Source organism: Leopardus geoffroyi, chromosome D4, assembly GCF_018350155.1.
Source record: "Leopardus geoffroyi isolate Oge1 chromosome D4, O.geoffroyi_Oge1_pat1.0, whole genome shotgun sequence".
In the NCBI taxonomy this organism is placed as follows: domain Eukaryota; kingdom Metazoa; phylum Chordata; class Mammalia; order Carnivora; family Felidae; genus Leopardus; species Leopardus geoffroyi.
Window position 1 is genome coordinate 60,194,958 of NC_059342.1, and position 19,596 is coordinate 60,214,553.

The following is a 19,596-nucleotide window of genomic DNA, read 5'->3' on the forward strand; positions in this document are numbered from 1 at the left end:
CTTGGAGATCTCTGAGCACCCCACCAATGCCCCCCTGTTCTTTGATCTACTGCTGTCCAGGACTTTCCCTTGCTCAGATGATAGCGCCCTCATTCTGAAATTTCATTTTTATTTCTACTTTCTATGATGTATTTTCTCTAAACTCACCTCAGAGCCTCACTGATAAAGAAGTAAGGGGAAATGAAGACAAATAGAGTCTCATCAACTTGAGCCATAAAACAAGCAGAGTGAAAGCGAGCAATGTTGTCGTTTGGTGTATTTACTCCCTTTAATGAGCCAAACTTGCAAACACATTTTCGACCGTCTTGGCCCCTGAGTTGCTCCCAGCCTAAGTGGAAAGGCAGTGTCCTCTAAAAATAACCTCCACCCCACCTTATCAGAGCCTCACACCTTCTCCCTCATCCAGGGTGCAGCTGCCTCCTGCTCCTGCCGCTCAGCAAAAATGCAAAAATGGGGAGTAGGTGGTGTCAGCTCTGAGTAACAGGAGGTGGACTGACCTGGAGGTTAGGACCCCTGGCTCCAACCCCAGCTCTGCGATCCATTTAGAGTGACCTTGGGCTATGAGTGGGTGGGCGAGATGGTCCCCAGTAGACCTGGAGTCAAGAGAGCTCAGAGGTTCCCTTGGAAGCCTTGCTAGCATGAGAAAAGTGGAGTGCCCGGGATGAAACTCAGGGGAACCCACCCCATGAAGAGGAGGGAAGGTGCAGGAGAAAGTGGTTTCCCAGGAGAGATGTCAGTTGCTGCCGAGAGACAGAGGGGGCTGGGGACTGGGAAGGGGCTACCAGGATTGGCAGGTGGTCCCGGGTGACTTTGGCCAGGGCATTGCAGACAGTTCAAAAATGGGAATCTGCCACTGCTTTACCGGGGCCAGTGACCCAGCCTGTCTGTCTGAGCCTCAGTTTCCTCCTCTGCCCAATGGGGATGATAATAGCACCTATTTCATATGGGTTGCTGTGGGGATTAAGTGGAGAGGATGCTGGGAAAGCCCTCACCAGTGCTTGGTACCTGCAATGGTATTTCTAGGTTAGTGAGTGGAAGAGGCAGAGGCTAATGGGAGCTCAAAACGTGGGGACCGGGCCTGCCAATCCTGAGAGCTTGGCTGAGAAAGGAGGGGAGAGGAAAGCTAGTGGGAGCTGGAGACAGGCATGGGCAGCAGGCGGGTGCTTCTGGAATGAGGTTGGTAAGAAGAGGTGGAGAAGGACCCAGAAGAAGGGAAGAGGGTGAAAAGAGAATCTGAGGGGTGTGCTTATGGGAGGACCAGGTCCTGCCTTAATCACCTGCTGAGCGTCAAGGGCTCTAGAATCGCATTCCTCTAGAATCAGGCTGAGCAAAGAAGCGGAGTTAATAAAATGAAGCCAGTCCTGGCTCAGACCCCTGTGTCCCCTTGGCAGACTTCATCTGCGAAGGAGGGTGTTGATGGGCCACGAAGGGTAGTTTGACTCTGCCCAGGAGCCTTGTGACCTTGGCTTGCTTATTTCTGAAATGACATCATCTATCGATGACTCCTGCTGAGTCCAGGAGTCATAATGGCCTTTTCCAGTCAATGTTTTGATTTTTTAGTCTTACTAATAGACCAGCCAGACTGCCAACATTTCTAAAGAGGCCAGTTCACTTTTCACATAAAGCCAGAACACCAAATAGATCAATTATTTGGCTACTCAGAGCCATTATCAGTTTAAAGCCACAGTCCTGTTTCTGTGGGGAAACATGAATCAGAGAGCATAATTCTGGGGCCATTTCCTCTCTCTTGTTTTGTTTTATAAAATCCTCCTTTGGTTAATTGTGGAAGGACCAGACTCTCTTTGCTCTTAATGATAGCGAGAGAATGAGCTCATCGGAGTCAACCTAGGACACGTCTGGGAGGTTTTCTTCAATGTTAGGAGGTGCTGCGTCCTTGCCTGATCTGAAAAACTAAACAAACTCAAGCATTTCTTCTGTGTCTCTTTTCTTGCATCCTTTTGTTTTTCTCTCAGAGGAAAACCGATCTGTGAAAGGCTGAAGTTACTGTGCGTGGGGAGGAAAAGGGGTGAGGCCAGCCCAGCCCATGCACCCATGTGTTCCCACCTCAAGCCATCTTCTCAGGGTCCCCAGCCTGAGCCACCACTCACCCTGGGGCTTCTAGGGCAGTGACTCCAGGGCCATTCCTGGAGGTGATTCTGGTGGGTGATGAGTTGCAGCAACAGGGGTGTTCGCCCTCCATGCCCCCGGAACTGAGGGAAGCAGCAAATGCCTCTTGGCATCACTCAGCCTCCTTAATGAACTCATCTTTTCCCATCCCTTAAATGGTGGTGCCACTCTCAACCCTACTCTCTTTCCACCCCACACCGTCCTATGATCCCATTTATTCCCATGGTCCAGGTACCCCCTACAGACTCACAATTCCCACATTCATGTGTCACGCTGGGACTGCTGTCCTCAGTTCCAGGCATCTGTCACTCCTGCCAATTGGACAAAGCCAATAGGGCATCCCAAAGGCACGTCACACCCAACAGCCCTGATGCGAGCTCATCACCCTGTCCTCCTCCAGTGTCCCCCATCTTGGTTAACAGTAACACCATCCACCCAGGCACCGAGCCAGAGATCTCCTTTCTCTTTACCACCCCATTTGTTTTGTCAAGTCCTGTCAATCCTGCCTTCCTAAATATTCCTTCCATTCATTTCTGTCTCCATGAATGGAGTTGACAAGTACTCCAATCATGACCCCAGTCGAGTATTTGCCATCTCTCCCCTGAGCTATTGTCAGAGCCTTGTAAAAGTCTTTCCACATCAAGCCTTTTCTTCTATGCTGCTGTTAGTAGATCTTTAGGAAATGTAGCTCTGACTGTGTTATCCCTCTCCCTTCAGGGACTCCTCATTTCCTACCAGATTCCTTAGCAATGAACCCAGGACCATCAAAGGTCTAGCCCCAAGCTACTTCTCCAAAACCATCTCTTGGCACTCTTACAAATTCTCCTTACCTTCTGGTCATGGTGCAAGCATCGTGCCTTCGTGACTGTCTGTCTTTGGCCCTGCTGTTCATTCTGCCTGGAACGCTGTTCTCTCCCTTCCTAAGTTGGCAAACTTGTAATCATCCTTTAAAGCAAAGCTCTTCATTGCCTTATCTGTGTTCCCTCAGCCCCTAAATGGGCCTCAGAGCACCAGCCATAGTGTGTCCTAAATGTAATCACCTGCTCACATTCTCATCTCTGACTGGACTGACAGCTTCTTGAAGATGGTTTATGGCTCCTTTGTTTCTCTTTTACCAGTGTTCCAGAGCTCAGAGCTCAGAACTTGGCATAGTGTAGGTATTTCGTGTGATGATAAATGACTGACCATTGAATGGATGAATGAGGAAACAGGTATGCCAATGAAAGCCCAGTGATGGCCATGACAATCACAAACCATCAACCAGCATCTACAACATGTTTTCCCACAGAACCATCAGCTCCATGGCGGCAGAAACCACACCTGTTCTGCTCCCCCTCTCACTCTGCAGCCCCTGTCAGCCCCATCGCAATAAATAGAATGAATCCATGATCTTGTTTGAAACTCAGGAATCCTGTAAGGGAGGAAGGGCAGGTATTATTAACCCCCTTTTGTTGATAGGACAGTGAACCCAAGTAGCAATTGTTCCAGGTCATCCGATTGGGGTGCGTATTCCAGAAAAACCCAAGTGCTTTCCAGGGTTTGGGAAGCTTGAGAAGTGGAAGTCCTTGCACTCTATCCTAGGGCCTCTCTAGCATTTGAATCATTTGGGATCTTATTAAAATGCAGACTCTGGCTCAGTAGGCCTGGGAGGGGTTCTGAGATACGGAATTTCTTATTAGCTCCTTGTTTCTAATAAGCTCTAATCATTTTATTAAGCAATAGGCTTAATTCCTAATAAGCTCTAATGAACACCTAATAGTGTGAAGCTTGTCCTGTACACACAGACCACCACACTTTGAGCACCAAGGTGAGGGCTAGTTACCTTGGCCATTGCATTAAGACATTGTTTTTATTAAGATCTACAAATGAATTCATTTAGGGCCTGACTTGAAATACAGGGCGCTTTCTGGGTTTTTGTTTTTGTTTGTTTTTTAATGGAGCCCGCACAGGACACACAGATGGAGCCTGATGGGACAGTTGGTAGGGGCACAGGACATGGTGGAGCATGTGGTGGGAGGGGGGAACAGGACAGGCAGGTGGCAGGGACTCTGGTGCTGGGGCATGTGGCCGCAGTGTTGCTGGTGAGATAGGCCCCCAGCCTTGGCCTGCTGCTGGAAGGGTCGGGCTGAGCAGCGGTGGGTTATTTCCATCTTCTGCTACCTTCCCTCCTTCTCCTTTGCATTCTAGAGAAATTTAGGCCCAGGCAGGGCTTTTAAGTCCCTACTGCCCAGCTCTCGGCCAGCCTGGAACCTCTTCTCAGACTCCTGTGTCCCCTTACCTTTTCCGGGCGCACTGCTTACAGGTGTGGTATCTGTGAGCACAGGGTGAGTGCTCCAGGTGCTGCAGTGGGGACCCAGATGCCACCCTGAAAACCACTCAGAAGAAGGGTGCCTGGGTGGCTCAGTTGGTTAAGTGTCCAACTTTGGTGCAGGTCATGACGTCTCGGTTTGTGAGTTCGAGCCCCAAGTCAGGCTCTGTGCTGAGAGCTCAGAGTCTGGAGCCTGCTTCGGATTCTGTGTCTCCCTCTCTCTCTGCCCCTCCCTCATTCGCACTCTGTCTCTCTTTCTCAAAAATAAATAAACGTTAAAAAATTAAAAAAAAAAAAAAAAAACTACTCAGAAGATAAGGGTGAGGGGAGCCCTGAAGAGGGACTCCTTCCTTGCAAACCCAGGAAGATTTAAAAAGTCAGATTGGATGACAACATCGTATGCATTTGTTTATGGTTTTCTACTGCATTCCATTTACACCATTAAAAGGGTTGAGATGGCTTAAAATAAACCTGCACAGGCAACATAACTGGTAAGAACAGAAGTTTTAAAAAGACAGGGCAGGCTTGAAAATCAGGATCGTGAAACGCCGAGAATCTGATGGGACCCGAGGGCCTTTTTCCAGCAGAACGAATGCACTCGTGCCCCGTAGTTTGCCTGTCACCTCAGCGAGCCACTGGGTTCCCTTGAAGGCCACTTGGAAGCCCAGGTTAAGAATGCCCAACACAGAATAAGGAGAGGAAATTCAGCCAGCATCTTGGCTGAGATGGCAACTGTTTGTGAACACCCAAGTCAGCTCTGGGATGAATCACGACAGCCAAGGGGGAAGGGAGATGAGATGAACTGGGGGACGGTTGGTGTCTGATGAAAAGAACGCCAGCCTTTCAGGAGAGAGAACGGGGTCTTCTGAGACTGTATGTCTTCTCAGAGTGTATGTCACATTGGAATACTCAGTGGAAGGCAGTTTAGCATAGTGCTTACGAACATGGAGTCTGGGGGCACCTGGGTAGCTGAGTCTGTTAAGCATCCAACTCTTGATTTCAGCTCAGGTCATGATCTCACAGTTCATGAGTTCAAGCCCCGCATCAGGCTCTGTGTTGACAATGCAGAGCCTGCTTAGGATGCTTTCCCTCCCTCTCTCTGCCTCTCTCTCTGTTTCTCAAAGTAAATACATAAACTTAAAAAAAAAAAAAAACACATAGACTCTGGAGACCCCCTCCCTAGGCTCAAATCAAAGTTCTGCCTATTACTGGCTATGTAAATTCAGGTAATTTTAAATGCTCTGTATCTCAGTTTCTCTTTTTGTAAAGGGAGTTGTTGTGGGGACTAAATTAGTTATTATATGTGAACATTTAAGACAGTACCTGGGATATCGTTAGCATTACACAAGTGTGAGCTATTATGGGAAAGCAGCATGGAGTAGTGATGATGAATATAGTCCGATTGAATCTTGTCTGGATTCAAATCCGGGCTCTACTACTTACTAGCTCTGTGCCCTTGGTCACTGTATTAAGTTACATAGTGTCCCCCCAAAATCCCATCCACCTGGAACCTCAGAATGTGACCTTATATGGAAATAGGGTCCTTGCAGATGTATTTAGTTAAGATGAGGCCTTACTGGGTTGGGGTGGGCGCTAAATCCAATGACTGGTGTCTTCATAAGATGAGGAGTAGACATACACAGGGAAGGAGGGTCTGTGACAGCAGAGTCAGTGATGTAGGTACATGCCTAGGAATGCCAAGGGATATTGGCATCACCAGAAGCTAGGAGAGAGGCATGGGACAACAGGTTCTCCTTCCGAGCCTCCAAAAGGAACCAGCCCTGCTGACACTTGATTCCCAATTTTTGACATCCTGAGTGGCAACAGAGTAAATGTATGCTGTTTTAAGCCATCCAGTTTGTGGTCATTTGTATGGCAGCCCTGGGAAATTAATACAGCCAGATTACTGCAGTTTCGTTTCTTCATCTGTAAAACGGGGATTAAAAAGTACCTGCTTCACAGTTATTAAGATTGCACGACATGATCTATATAAAGAGCTTATCACCGCGCCCGTTATGCAGTATGTACAGAATAGCACTTGCTATTATAAGGTACAGTGACGTAGCGGGCAGTAATAGCCCCAAGGGTGGGTTAACAGCATTCCACTGTTTGTCTGCATTAGAACTTGTGTAGCCGATGCCCCATGGATGAACTTTCATGTGGTTCCCAGTGTTTTGCTAATACAGATAATAATCAGATGGTTTGTACATGTATCTTTGTACAATTCAGGGAGTCAACGAGTGGGATGAATTCCTAGAAGTGGACTTGCTGAGTCAAAGGGCGTGTGCAGTTGGGTAGATAGGACTTAACTTGCCTTGAAGGAGGGTAAACCAATGTGTGCTTCTGTTGTATGCGACAGTGCCCGTCTCCCCCACGTCTTGTGAACACTGGGAATTCTCAGGCCTTTGCATCTTTGTCGGTGTGATAGATGAGAACTGATGGCTCGCTTCTCAATTTACCTTTACATGATTATGAGTGAGCTTTTTAGCCATTCGTATTTTTATGTGAATTGCCTGTTCCTTTCCTCATTCTACATTTTCACTGGACTGGTTTTGTGTTTGTTTCTGGTTTGGTTTAGTGTTTTGGTAAGACTCTGCTAAATAAATTATCCCTTTGTTCAATGTGCAGCAAATAATTCCCCCATTTGCCTTTTGGCGTTGTTCATGCTAATTTTCATATTGGTTTTTCAGTAAATACAAAGACGAGCTTCATAAGCTTACGTTAACACCTGCTGTGAGGCAAGGTGACAAGCTGTGTTTGTAAAATGGAGAATGAGGAGAGGAGTGAAGTCCACAGGCTTCTAATTTTTATTCTACCCCTGCTTTTGCTTTCTGGCTGTCAAAGCCAGTAATAATGCTAGGCATTCACTCATTTACTTAACAGACCTGCCGTCAGCACCTGAGAGGTGCAGGCTTCCTGTTGGACAGTGGGGGAGAGACAGGCTTGCCCTCAAGTAGCTTCCAGTCTTGGGGGCTGAGGGTGCAGTAAGACGATGTTCCCGATGGCCTCTCCCATTTGTATGAAGGTATTTGTCTTGCCTGACACTTTCCAACCGGGAGAAAGATGACCTGGAAGAGGCTGGGCCCGGTGAGAACTCACGGTGGCTCAAACCAGGGGCGTTGCAGCGAGGTGGGGAGAAGGAGCCACCGAGCGGACTATGACATGGTCTGCAAGCCGACTATGGTCGGGAGATGGTGTCAGAGCCCTTCCCTGGAACCCTGTTGCTTACAGTGATTTGTGCGGTGACTCAGACACTGATGACCTCAAGAGACGCAAAATGAAATACACCCTGGTGCATGCACACACATGTACGTGGCCTTTCTAATTCAAACCATTGGCCAATTTTGACTGACATGTAGACCTTTGAAGCCCACTGTGTCCTGGGATGGGGCTCGTAGCAACTGCAGAAAGAGGCAAAGTCAAACACTGTGTTTAGTTTCCCTGCTTTTTCAGCAGGTGCTTTCCTGTATGACTAAGTGGATGAGATCAGCTGGGGAAAATAAAAGCAAACAGGCCAAAAAAACAAGTCTTTTAAAGATAGCTGGTCTCTGAGTCCCCATCCTCCCCACCCAATGGCCCCGAGCATCTTTCATAATAGAATCAAGCCTTAAATCTCATCTTTCAACTCCCCCAACCACCACCATCAATCGGGATCTCAGCCGTCTCTGGAAGGCCTCATCTGGGACTGTGTCATCCCTGCTCACGTGCCTGTTGTAACCCTCCCCACCAGCTCCAGAATCAGCCCAGAGTATCTTTGTGCATTTTTTTACTGTTAGAAAGTTCCTTACGCAGACTGTAAATCCACGTCCTGGTCATCTCGGTAATCTATGTCTTCTGCCTGCTGGGGACCCACAGACCACATCTGTTGCTCCTTCCCTGTCAGTGCCCTGCAGGTTTGAAGAGTATGACCGTGTCTCCCAGGGTCCTTCAACTGTTCTTCACATGGTCCCCCTGCTCCCCTTCTCTGGACTTAGCGCCACTCTTGAGAGAAGGTCCAGTTCACAAAAGAGGTCACTCGCATGGCCAATAAACGCATGAAATGTACTCAGCATCATTAGCGATCAGGGAAGTGCACAATGAGGTACGACTACCACCCGCCACCATGGCTAAAATGAAAAGTACTGACCATAGCAAGAGATGACGAGTTTGCAGAGCAACCGGAACTCTCATACATCACTTGTGGAAATGTAAAATTGTGCCATCACTTTGGGAGAAACTGTTTGACAATGTCTACTGAAACTAAATGTACTCTTATTCCATGAGCTAGCAATTCTACTCCAGGGATGTACCCAAGAGAAATAAGAGATTGTTTCTACCGAAGACATTTGTAGCCCTATTTATAGTTACCAAATACTAGAAATAATTTAAATGTTCATTAGCAGTAGAGTAGATAAATCAATTATATAGTTTATTTAACGGAATACCATCTCCATCAGTGAAAAAGAATGAACTGCTGCTAACACACAACACAGATGAATCTCACAGATGAAATGTGGAGTGAAAGAAGCCAGACACTGGCGCCCGGGGTGGCTCAGTCGGTTAAGCATCAGGCTCCTGGTTTCGGCTCAGGTCTTGATCTCACGGTTTGTGAGATCGAGCCCTGCATTGGGCTCTGTGCTGACAGTGTGGAGCCTGCTAGGGATTCTCTCTCTCCCTCTCTCTCTGCCCCTCCCCTGCTCTCTGTCTCTCAAAAAATAAATAGACCAAAAAAAAAAAAGGAAGAAGAAGAAGACAGACACAAGAACATACTCACTGTGTGTTTTCATTTACATGATGTTCAAAAGCAGTTAAAGCTGGGGCGCCTGGGTGGCGCAGTCGGTTGAGCGGCCGACTTCAGCCAGGTCATGATCTCGCGGTCCGTGAGTTCGAGCCCCGCATCGGGCTCTGGGCTGATGGCTCAGAGCCTGGAGCCTGTTTCCGATTCTGTGTCTCCCTCTCTCTCTGCCCCTCCCCCGTTCATGCTCTGTCTCTCTCTGTCCCAAAAATAAATAAACGTTGAAAAAAAAAAATTTAAAAAAAAAAAAAAAAAAGCAGTTAAAGCTAATCTGTGGTTGTAAAAGTCACAGTAGTAGTTACCTTTGAGGGAGATGGATGGGAGGAAGTATAAGAGCATTCTCGTGTGCTGGAAATGTCCTGTGTCTTCATCTGAGTGGTGTTTACACAGGTGTAGACCTGGAAAATTCAGGGAGCTATACTCTCAAGACTTATACCCTTGACTGTATATAAAACCAATGCCTTAAGAAAAAAAGAAAAAAGTACCCCCCCCCCAAGTGAAAGAGTGGGGGCCCAGAGCTGAGTTCCCACAGGAGGCCAAGCAAAACCACCATCGCCTTGCTTTGGTCACTGTCCTTTGATTAATGCAACTGAGATCCCACCATGATTTGGGAGGCCCCACACTGTTGACTTACCCTGGGTCAACAGTCATTTGAGAACCACTAAGTGTTTCTCGTGGCTGCTCAGCTATGTCCACCGACCTAGTGCCTATGGGGTTGGCTTGCTGGGCCCCAGGCATTGTGGGACTGGGAAGAGGGGAAGGAAACCAGGAATCTGAACTGCATCATCCTTTATCTCATTTCCTCTGTATAGCACCCCTTGTGAGGTGAATGTTGTGCCTTCACTTTAAAAACAAATCCGTGAATCTCAGAGCAAGGCAGGGGTTTTAGTCTGCATGACCCGTAGTCCAAGCTTTGCCTTTCACCAGACTGACCAGAGAGGAGGCCTCATCTGTAAAGCGGGGCTCATGGCCTAGCTTGTAGCCCCTGATGGTGGAAGAACTGTGTGAGTGTTATCGTCCCAACCTAATGATAATTTTCTTGAGGGCCAGGAAATAACAATTTCTGTCTGTGCCACAAAGGGGCACCATGTCCTGCCCATACTAGGTTCTCAGTAAATAAGTGAATTGGGTTGTAGAAACTCAGCTCCAGAGAGGTATAGCAGCTTGCCCAAGGTCACACTACAAGTCCTCAACCAATAGGACTTGTAACCAGATCCCCTGACTCCCATCCAGATGCTCCTTCTGCCGTTGTACAGTGGCCCCAGCTTCCTGTGGACCTCAGGGACTGGAGATTCTCATGGGTTGGAAGCTACTAAGGAGGAAGAAAAGGCCCGGCCCAGGGAAGACAAGGCCGAGTCTGGCCCTGGGGCCTTCAGGGTGTGTGTCCTGGGAAGCGGGCTGGGAACAGGTTGTAGGCTATGCAGTTACTCTCTTGAAATTCTTAAATTTATCTTTGGATTTGGATTTTTACGTGAAGTCCCATGGCCAACAGAGCATACGCCAGGGCTTGGAGCCTTGGCCCACATGAGGTCCCACCTCCTGCTGCCTCTCTGCTTCCTGGGGACAGGTTCTTAGACTCCAGCTGCCTCACCTCCTGGTGCCCCCAGATCCCACCAGCCTCCCCCTACTCCCCCTGCCCAGCTACCACTGGGGATCTCTAGTGCCTTCAGCTGGCAATTCTGCAGGACAAGGCTCTTGTCCACCCCGGGTCCAAGCACCTAGTGTCCCAACACAGAGGTCGGATGCCCTCAGATAGCCCATTTCTGTGTGTTGGGGCAGCGGCCCAACTGTGGGAAGGGGAGATGCCTGGCTCAACTCTCTGGCCCCTCATCAGGGCAGGGTGTGTGTGTCCTGCTTCGGGCGGGGGAGGGAATTGGCAGCTAGTGGACTTGGTGTGCCCGCTTTTTGTGTCACAGCACACGGGCACCTGTGTGATCAAGACATTGAATAATAAGTAAGAAAACACTATGACAGATCAAAAGCGAAGCTATGAGAAAAAAACAAAGCTTTGTATCTTGGTACCTTTAATGGCACTTTTTTCCTGATTTTGAACAGAGGACCTTACAGTCTTATTTTACACCGGACCCAGACCCAGCAAATTCGGGAGCCAGTCCTGCCTGGGAGGATCTCGTGGCAGGGCAGGGTGAGGGGTTAGGCGTCATGCAGGCGCTCCCTGGGGAAGCAAGATGGCAGGGGATGTGGGCCTCAGAGGCTGCTCTCTGACTGGATCTCATCACAGGTGACAGCATGCCCCAAGGCACTCACTTCTTGCCCTGCAGGGGACACAGAACTCGAGGCATGAAGTGGCTGAGGTTTTATGAGCTGCAAAGATCTCTGCATATTGCGTGGTTATTGGCGTGATTATTGCATCCCATTCTACGACCCTCTTTTATTTTTTTTTTATTTTTTTTTTTTTAAATTTTTTTTTTTCAACGTTTATTTATTTTTGGAACAGAGAGAGACAGAGCGTGAACGGGGGAGGGGCAGAGAAAGAGGGAGACACAGAATCGGAAACAGGCTCCAGGCTCTGAGCCATCAGCCCAGAGCCCGACGCGGGGCTCGAACTCACGGACCGCGAGATCGTGACCTGGCTGAAGCCGGACGCTTAACCGACTGCGCCACCCAGGCGCCCCTACGACCCTCTTTTAAACCTAACCATTGAAGAAATTAAACCCCCCCACAGCTTCCATTACCTCCTGGTCGACCCCACCACACCCTACCTGGCAGTCCCCACCCCGCACCGATTGAGGGTTGGTTGGCTTTCTCCCCTTGTGGGTCACTGGCCTGGGATGGAATTCGCTTGTCCCCAGGCCTGTATCCCTGACTGACCTGCACTGATGGCACCCTCACCCTGAGCCGGGTCACAGCTGCATGCTGAGATGCAGAGCTGGTCAGAGAGTGCTCCTCCCCCCCACCCCAGGTCCCGGCCAGCAGGGGGCGGGGGGAGGGGGAGTTGAGGGGTGTGGGAGCACAGAGTTCCCCGCTAGGCAGGGCGGCACTGCTTCCTCAGTGCAGGGAGAGGCCAGCTACTCTAGTAATGAGGGGGGGGGGGGATGCTTTGCTCTCTGGAGAGGCTGTGCCTCCAGGACTTAGCAGGGCTTCCAAGAGCGTGGAAGCCCGGAGAGGCTACTCCAGGCTGAGAGAACATCCCGGAGGCCTGAAATGTCAGGGGTGCTTGGGGTGAGTGGTCTGGCAGAGCCAGAAAGGGAAGGCCTGGGCTGGATCAAAAGCGGAGGGGGCCCACAGGCCACTAGTTCTCCCATGGCCTCGAACTCCAGGCCAGAGTTTGCTATCTGTCATCATAATGGGGGCTACTGAAGGTGGCTTTCAGCTCGGGAGCAGCATCACATCTGCTTTTCATAAAGATCATTTAGAGGCTGAGTTGGGTGTGGACGGGAAAGTAGGGGAACTGAGGCAGGGAGACAGGCTTGGGGGGCCATGGTGATAGCATAGATTTTAAAAAGGCAAGCCCCATAGGAAGGGAGAGAGGGGACAGACAGGATGTGAGAGAGGTAGGCTTCTAGTCACAAAGGACAACTAGAGTATGACTCCAATTGGGTGAAGTACCTGGAGTAGTCACATTCCTCAGGACAGAAATAGGGTGGCGGCTGCCAGGGCCTGGGGTGGACCGGAGGGCAGAATGAGGAGTTTGTGCTTAATGGGGACGGTTTCAGTTTGGGAAGATGTGCGTGTTCTGGAGCTGGACGGTGGTGATGGTGCACAGTGTGGCTGTGCTTAACTGTTTACTTAAAATAGGTTAAAATGGTAACCTATTTACGGTTAACACGTTTTATGTTATGTGCATATTATCACAATTTCAAAAAAAAAAATGTAATGTGTAAAAAATAAGAGAGGAAAAGGGAGAGGCTGGCAGGTATGGGGACTTTCCAGAGTGAGGGGAGTGGGAAGGGAGTGTGCAGGCTGGCCCCCCTGCTGGCTGGCCTGGGTGACTGACAGGCTGCACAGGTGCAGGTGCGGTCCCCCAGGGGAGGAGAGGGTGGTGGTGGTGAGGCAGGGGGACTGCAGAAGTGCCTGGCAGGAGCCTGGGCTGCAGAGCCTGGCTGAGAGTCATCAGCTTATCGCTGGTAACCGACCCCACACAGAAGAAGATGAGAAGCCCCAGGGGAAGCATGAGACGTGAGAAGAAGGCAGAACCCCCGGGATGGGTGGGCCGAGGAGAAGGCCTCATCAGGGAGACTGAGAAGCAGGGGCAGAAAGGAAGGAGGGAAACTGAGAGTAGAGTCTGAGCTCTTGCTCTTGTGGAACTACAAGAAGAAGGGTTCATTCAAGACGCCTGAGTGCAGTGAGGGGGTGTGTGGGAGAGAGGGTGGTCCTCCAAAGGATTGTGGGAGGATGGGGCGGGGGGGGGGGTGGGTCTCATGGGAATCCAGCATGAGCTACAGCAATCCAGGCCTGAGGGAGCCGGGCACTTTTGGGGACACGGCGTTCTCCACCTCTCTCTCAGCCCTGTGAATTCACCCTCCTCTGAGGACTCTTACTCCCCCAAATGTCTCTTCCCTTATGGCCTCAGCTTCCATGTGCTCATGGTGGTGTCCTCTCCTCACCCGCAGCTTCCCCTGCCACCTGCCTCACTTTCTCCTTATGTCCCAGTTGAGTGCTGTTGTGGCTTGGATTGTATCCTCCCAAAACTCACACCTGTGAATAGGACATTATTTGGAAATAGGGTCTTTGCTGATGATCAAGTTGACATAAGGACATGAGGGCAGGTCCGAATCCAATATGATTGGTGTTCTCATATCAAGGGAACATGTGGACACAGACATGTACAGAACAGGGAGACTGTCCTCAAGGCTAGGAATGCCTGAGGCTCCCAGAACTAGGGGAGAGACATGGAATGGATACTCCCACAGAGCCTTCAGAAGGAGCCATCCCTGCCAACACCTAGATTTTGAATTTTTAGCCTTCAGAACAGGGAGATAAACATTTCTGTTATTTAAGCCAGTCAGTTTGTGGTACTTTGTTAAGACAATCCCAGGAATTAATACAAATGCCAGGAAATAAAAGCTCATTCACCCAACTCATCTTCTTCTTTTTTGTTCCAACCCACCTCATGGGTCATTGACTAGCCAATCAGTTTGTTGCCCTTGAGACAGGCACCCACTTTGTCCAATCAGCTGAGGGGAGGTGTCACATGATATAAAGCATGGCTGCCCCAGAGTGCCTCATGAAGGAGAGCAGTGGAATCACCTCTCTCAAGAGGAACAGGGGACCTCTCAGGTGCTTGTGTCCCTGAGGCCAAGGGGAGAGAGAGGTGCAGGCTTCAGTGATGAGGGATAGTGGCTTAAAATCTCTTTGATCAAAGTGTCTTCCAAAAGAGAAGGACATGAAAAGATGGGGTGTGAAGACTCAACTTTGTAAATCACCCTTTCTTCACCTATCATCAAGATGTTCACTGTGGCTGGAACAAGAAGACGGTATAACTGGAAAATATTCCTCTGAACTTGAGGCCCTGCCCTCCTGACCTCAGGGAAGTGCAGTCCATAAATCAAGATCCTGCTCCAGCGCCTCTTTCCAGAGTTTTCCCATGGGGACGGATGCTGGAAAAACCATTAGCAGAAGTGACTGGACCCACTTCCCATGAAAGATTTAAAAGTGCATTTGGTACTCCAGGAACTTCCCCGCCTCAGAGCTTTCATTTCTGACGCTTCCTGATGGATGGCCTCAGCCCTTGACCCACTGTTTTTTCTACTCTCCAACCTGCTTAGTTGTATTTCCTGGCACAGCTTGTAAAGTCTATTTTTTCATGTGGAGCAGTGGTTTAAGGCTTCTGCCGTTGAGAAGCAGGGTGGCCAGATGTGCTGCCAGAGTAATATATACACTAGATTTGGAAGAATTAAGTTTTTCAATGTGTTTGAAGTTTATTGAGCTGCCCTTTTATTTTTCTCACTGACTCTTACTGAGGATTCAATTTATAAAGCAGGTAACAGAGGTGCTTCAGGTGGGCCATTCTGGGGCTTCATCACCCCCCTTCCTGCCGGCCCCTCCCCTCTTGGGTTCCCAGTCCTCTGAGACCTGGTCCCATCTTTCCATTTTAAAGATGGGAAAACAAAGGATCCAAGAAGAGAAGGGACTTGCCCAAAGGCCCAAGGGCACTAGACCCAAACCCAGATGGGCTCATTCTCTACTAGCACACTTACCGGGCACAGGGCTAGGCAATCGGGACATTAAGACAAATAAGACATATGTCATTATCTTAGGGGAGTTACAGTCTGATGACAATGCATGGGGGAGCAGGAGGGGGATGGGAAGGCGACCCCGGCAGGAGCGGCAGGGACAGCAGCAGCCTCATAATAATGACTAGTATGCTGAGCCTGCATTGACCACACAGCAGTCCCAGACTTTGCACCTTCTCTGCTTGTGTCCGCTTAATCCTCACACCCTGTGGAGTGAACGAATACGGTTACCCTCTCACTGTACAGAGTGATGGTCAACTTTTTATTTTAGTAGCTGAATCCCTTCTTTAAGGGAAGTCCGATATGGAGCCCCAAATAAATCAGGCAAAACCAGGGTGAGCCCCCTCACTTAGCCTTTCCTACTTAACCCCCGGCAGGGGCCCTGGAGGAGCCTGAGCTCTCCCTGAACACAGTTTAAAGACCGCCCATCTGATCCAATGTTTGGATGTCTCCAAGAAGGATAGGTTACCAGCAGAATTTCCCAGTCTGCAATCCGCTTATGCTCATTTTACAGATGAGCAAACAGAGACCCAGAGGAAGGGAGGAAGGAACTCAGCAAGGGTCACCTGGGGAGTTAGCGCCACAACTAGGACTGCAACCAGAGTCTTATGAATCTCAGCCCTGTGTCCATCAGTAATATCTCTTTTATTAGGAAATGGAGACATCCATTAGGAAGCCTTTTATTAACAGCTAGAAATACCATCTCTTCCAGCCGTATTTTAAAGCGGAGCTTACAGTGGGCTCTGTGAACGTGGTTTTCCCCTCCCTCTTACCCTGCCCTTCCCCACCTCCAGCTCCCCACATCACTGACATTAGGAGGAGAATCTTGCTTTGGAGAAGCCATTTCTGGGAGCCAAATGGGTGAGTGTGGCTTGAAGCTGACAGCTTCATGGTTTACCTTAGGAGTCCTCTGTTCCTCTCAGCTTATTTCATGTAATGCCTCATCACCCCGTAATATTCACAGGACACTTGACATTAGAAAGGGCCTTTAAGTCCTCTGAAAAAGGATGTTGAATTCAACAGCACCTTGGAGTGTGCAAGTGGAACATTAACTTCCCTTCCCTGTGTGCACTAAGAGGGAGGCTCCTTCAGGAAAGTTAATGATTGCACCCCGCAGGGTGGCATCTCTGGAGGTGGCCTGCCACCCAACCCGTCCCTCTTCAGCGGGCCCCATGGTCGCCACCTACTTCTCTCTTCTTGCTCCTTCATGGCTCCTTTTCCTACTCTCCCTTGTCCTGACTCATCCCTTCTCCAGGCTCCATCCATGACTTTTTTCTAAGGATTATAGTGCATATCATCTAGGAAATGGGTCAGCTGGCAAACTGGGAAGCTCCCAGGGTCCCAAACTTGTCCCAGCTCATCCTGTCCCCAAGTCCCTTCTTGTGTGAGTCTGAGTGGCCCAGAGGTGAGGCTAGGGCTGTTACCCAAACTTTGTTTCATGGGATCCCAATCCCAGGAGCAGTTCCTCAGACACATGGTTTCATGGTCAAAGACCAGGAAAATTCTGCTTATAACCTGTTTCTCCTGGAGACACCCAATGTGTGGAAGCATACCAAAATTTCTGAGAAATCCTGTGGAACTTTGTATGACACAAAATCTGTCTGAGAGCCAAAAAAAACGTGTTTTGCAGCTAGTTCAAAGGTGTCTCTGTGAGTTAGTTCTGGAAGCCTCTGAACCCTTCACTAGGGTCCCTTTCAGCCATAGATCCTCTCCTGGCTCCACTCAAGAAAAGCCAAATTAGGTTATTCTCTGAGAACATTCACGAAGGTTTTTTTTTTTTTTTCCATCTATACCAGAGCATTGTCAGCTGCTTGTGCTTTCTTTGGAAGTAAATAGAAATGAATCAAGGGGGACCCATTTATGGTCTGAACATTGCATTGGGGTCTGGGCAAAGGAAGACATCAGGCTAATCCAATCCATTCTTAGAGGAAAGAATGGCATTGGGGTTTTCTGTATTTGGAAATCAAGTCCTTTCTTATCAGGCCAGCTGTCATATTTCTCCTACAAATATGCTCACATGTGTACAAACTTACATTAATAACACATCTCTCCTTTCTGAAATGGAGGCTTTATCTGTCAGCTTAGCGAACTTTGATTTTCATTGAAGTACACGAATTGTTCTTAGTTAACAACTATTCCAGCTTTTGATTGGTTCATTGGTTGTCTTTTCCTGGCTTTCATTTCTCTCTACCCTGGAAAATCCCATCAGTCATTTCATGGATGAGCCATGCTGTATGTGCGTGCGTGTGTGTGTGTGTGTGTGTGTGTGTATGTTTGCGTAGGGGTCTAAAAACAAAAACTGCTGTGACAAAGGAGATACTGGTTGTATTTGTTTGCTGGGGCTACTGTAACAAAATCCCACAAACTGAGTGGCCTAAACAACACAAATTTGTTGTCTCAAATTTCTGGAGGCTAAAAATCCAAGATCCAGGTGTCAGCATGGTTGGTTCCTTCTAAGGCTGTGAGGGTCCATTGCAGACCTCTCCCTCCTCTTCTGGTGGTTCTCTGGCAGCCTTTGGCGTTCCTTGGTTCATTGGAAGCATCGCCCTGATCTCTATCTTCACTCTCACATGGTGTTCTTCCTGCGTGTGTGTCCATCCAAATTTCCACTTTTCATAAGGACACCAGTCATGATGCATCGGGAGCTCACGCTTCTCTAGTATGACCTCATGTGAACTTAACTAATTATATCTGCAAGGACTCTATTTCCTTGCAGTGTGGTGCTGGCGTATGGACGTACTGGGGGCTAGAACTTCAACATATGAATTGGGGAGCACACGATTCAACCCATAACACCAATCCTGGACACAGTAGTATATTCCATTCTGCAGAGTCTAAGGAAGCCCCGAGCTCCTGCCTCACTTTTTAGCCCATCAGCTTCAGAAAAGAGGGTTAACGGCTCAGCTTACGTAGGACAGGTAAGAGCAGGCTTGAACACAGAGATGCTAGCACCTTCTGCAGCAAGCTGACATTTTCCAAGAGGAGAAGAGCCTAGGGTCTCCTTAGGGCTGTCTGATGGGGTAAACAAAGGCAGGTAGAACTGGAATCGGGTTCATTTCAATAAAACAAAACAAAACATTCCGTTGTTTGTGTGGCCCTGACTTGGGCCTTGGGGAGAGGGGGGGATGCAGCAAACTGAGACCCTGCCCCTGGGGAAGATGGATGTGAGCTGAGTGGAGAGGTACAGACCCAGCGCTAGGACCATGATGAGCTTTGCTCAGTGAGGGGACACTGAGGCTTCACAGAGGAGGTGATATGGGAGCTAGGCTTGTCCTGTTATCAGTTTTAGCCAAGAGGGAGGACAGAGGGCTTAAGGCATATCAGGATACAAATGGTGGTTCTGGCACTTCCTGGTAGTGTGATTTGTGCGAGTCACTCAACCTCCCTGAACTGTATGTCCTCATCTGTAAAATGGGGAGAACAGCAGATACCTACCTCAGAGGTTAAATTACAAAATTCTTGGGGCACCTGGGTGGCTCAGTTGGTTGAGCCTCTGACTCCTGATTTCAGCTCAGATCATGATCTCAGGGTCTGGGGATCGAGCCCCATGTCAGGCTCAATGCTTCAGATTCTCTCTCTCTCCCCTCCTCTCTCCACCTCTCTCTCCCCTCCACTGCCCTTCTCCCCCACTCGCTCTCTCTCTAAAATAAAAAATTTTTAAAAAGAAAAAAAAATCCTTGCAAAGTGCTTAATGTAGGGCTTGGATATGGCAATAAAAGTTAACTGTTATTGCTGGCTGCTTTTTGTGAGGATCAATTGAGATGTTACAGGTGAAGGACCTGCATGCAGCAGGTGTTGAGTTGATACCCCTTCCCTTACACAATCAGCTTTGGCAGAGCTTCCAGAATTCATGTTTTCCATCAGGGCGTGAGGTGAAGGGTGGAGGGTTGTACAGAAAGTATTTGAACTGCTTGAAGAAGAGTTGAGTTTTCAGGCACTCATAAGCCATTTCCAATCACCTATTTACTCGGAATTAATGGCCGGGCCAATGCAACCAGTTACAATTTATTCATTCACATGCCATCAGGGTTTTTACCTTGCACAGTTTTATTGGAGAATTAATCCAACTTAGTTCAGCATTCCACTCTACTAGTTATCATCCTGATGATTCATAGAACATGCCCAGCCACCGTATAAATGACAAGCATTGATTTGGTCTGAGAGAGAAAATCCAAGAATGATCTTCCTAAGAT

At 48.8% G+C, this 19,596-nt stretch overlaps 1 protein-coding gene across 2 annotated transcripts in view; it reads left to right on the forward strand.

Annotated features, from left to right (window-relative positions):
• The window catches only part of TMOD1 (tropomodulin 1), an 87,871-nt gene that overhangs the window by 1,621 nt on the left and 66,654 nt on the right, over positions 1 to 19,596 (forward strand). The window contains exon 1 of one of the 2 annotated variants that reach the window (XM_045468414.1): positions 18,301 to 18,321. The exons of the other annotated variant lie outside the window; for it this stretch is intronic. The gene's annotated coding sequence lies outside the window, so the exon portion shown is untranslated. Of the gene's footprint in view, positions 1 to 18,300; positions 18,322 to 19,596 lie in introns of those variants that run through there. 2 annotated transcript variants of the gene reach the window in all.